At 36.1% G+C, this 2,626-nt stretch overlaps 1 pseudogene; it reads left to right on the top strand.

Annotated features, from left to right (window-relative positions):
• The first annotated feature begins 1,317 nt into the window (after positions 1-1,317).
• On the top strand, positions 1,318-1,568 carry LOC122901868 (annotated as a pseudogene).
• Positions 1,569-2,626: the final 1,058 nt, after the last annotated feature.

The raw sequence follows: 2,626 nt of genomic DNA on the forward strand, positions 1-2,626 counted from the left end.
GTTATAAAAGTCAAATAGAAATGCAAAGAACTGGATTAACCAAAGGTCCAAACAACAAGAATAAACACAACCTCCTCTAAATACTCATTATAAAGCTAGAATTATCAATAAAGTATGGAATTGGAGTCAAGGTGAATGAAAAAAATTATACAATAAAGTAGAGAGTGCAGGATTAGACTTCCATGTACCCTGACAACTGATCTTACAAATATGCAAAGTATACTCAGGAGAGAATGAATAGTCTTTTTGACAGATGTTACTGAGATTATGGTATCCTTATGTTTAAAAAAACTTTGATAGGGAGGGAGACAAACCATAAGTGACTCTTAATCTCACGAAACAAACTGTGAGTTGCTGGGGGGAGGGGGGTTGGGAGAAGGGGAGGTAGGGTTATGGACATTGGGGAGGGTATGTGCTTTTGGGTAAATTGGAAGGGGAGATGAACCATGAGAGACTATGGACTCTGAAAAACAATCTGAGGGGTTTGAAGTGGCGGGGGGCTGGGAGGTTGGGGTACCAGGTGGTGGGTATTATAGAGGGCACAGCTTGCATGGAGCACTGGGTGTGGTGAAAAAATAATGAATACTGTTTTTCTGAAAATAAATAAATTGGAAAAAAAAACACATTGCTAAGACCAATGTCAAAGAAAAAAAAAAAACTTTGATAAACGTTTTCTGCCACATGCAAAAATTAATTCAGGTTGGATCATACATAAAAATTGAAATCCTAAAACTATGAAATTTCCTAAAGAAATCTTAAGAGAAAATCTTCACGACACTTGGTTAGACAAATATTTCTTAGATATAGGGACAAAAGCATATTCCATAGAAGAGAATTTGATAAATCAGACTTTGTGAAAAGTAAAAGCTGCTGCTTCCCAAAAGTCACTGTTAGGAGAGTAGAAACACATACTACAGACTCAGATAATATTTTTGAAAATCCTGTATCTGATGAAAGACTTGTAGATAGAATCCACAGAGAGGTCTCAAAAGTCAATAATAAGAAAAAAAAACTAAAAACACTTAAATAGCTTCTTCAAAGAAGGTATAGATATCCAATAAATATATGAAAAGATGTTCAAAATCATTGATCAGTAAGGAAACATAAAGCAAAACCATGATGTCACTGGATCCCTATTGTAATGGCTTAATTTGGGGAAAAAAAAAGAAGAAGAAGAAGAAAGAAGAAAAAGAACTGATTATATCAAGTGTTGGCAAGGATATGGAGGGACTGAAAGACTTATACACTGTTGGTGAAAACGTAAAATGGCTTTTTTGTGCTTCCAGTGGTGGTGGTGGCAGTAGATGCACCCTTTACATGCAGAACATTGCCTGTGAGTTCGTGGACCAGTACCTGCCTGGAAATGTACTGCCAACAAACACATCATGGTCACCAAGGACCACATGTCCATCCAGATGAATGTGGCTGAGTCTGACAAGGTGACAGGCAGTTTTAATAGCCAGGTTAAAACCAATACTATCTTTGAGGCCATTTGCTGGATGGGAGAGTCAAATGACTCCATCCTCTGACTAGCAAAAGTCATAGGAAGCATTTCAAAGAACTTCTGACTGGAAAGGATCATGGATGTGAGATATTTGTCAAGAATAAATAGCACACACTTCCCCCAAAAAGAAAGAAAATGTAAATGGCACATCCACTTCGGAAAATTGATTGTTTTTGTGTTTACCATTTAATACAGCCATTCCACTACTAGGTATTTTTCCAGGAGAAATAAAAGCTTATCTGTGTATATAAAGACAAGTACAGAAATGTTCTTAGCAACTTTATTTGTAATAGTCATAAATAAAGAACGCTCTAATAATAGGTAAGTAGATAAAAAAATTATAGTGCAGTCATACAACTGAATGTTACCCAGCAACAAAAACATAAATAAGATACATATGTAACATAATCCCTTCTTTATTATGTTGAATGAAAGAAACCACCATAGAAGAGGGTATATTTGGGGCACCAGGGTAGCTCAGGGGTTAAGTGTCTGCCTTCCACTTGGGTCATAATTTTTTTTAAGCTTTTATTCATTTATTTGACAGAGAGAGAAATCACAAGTAGGCAGAGAGAGGAGGGAAGCAAGCTCCCAGCTGAGCAAAGAGCCCAATGTGGGCCTCGATCCCAGGACCCTGGGATCCTGATCTGAGCCAAAGGCAGAGGCTTATTTAACCCACTGAGCCACCCAGATGCTCCACTTGGGTCAAAATCTGGGGGTCATGGGACTGAGATGGGCGGAGTTGGCCTCCTTGCTCAACTGGGAGTCTGCTTCTCCCTCTCCCTCTGTTCCTCCCTACTCCACTCATGTTCTCTCTCTCTCTCTCTCTCTCTCTTAAATAAATAAATAAATAAGATTTCTAAAAAATAGTATATACTTAATTTTATTTATATAAAACATAAACTAAAAAATGCAAAGTAATATATTCTGATGTATTTTGCATATAATATGCTTCATTTTGTTTTAGAAAGTTAATTATATTTTAAAAGTTATTAATATAAGTAAAAAATATATATTTTAACTTTAACTTTATTTTTAGCATTATCAGAGCTCCACATATCTTTGTCTAAATCCAAATTTTGTCTGGTATCATACTCCTTTTTTCCATAAAACTTCTTTAAC

Source organism: Neovison vison, chromosome 3 (genome assembly GCF_020171115.1).
Source record: "Neovison vison isolate M4711 chromosome 3, ASM_NN_V1, whole genome shotgun sequence".
NCBI classification, from domain to species: Eukaryota; Metazoa; Chordata; class Mammalia; order Carnivora; family Mustelidae; genus Neogale; species Neogale vison.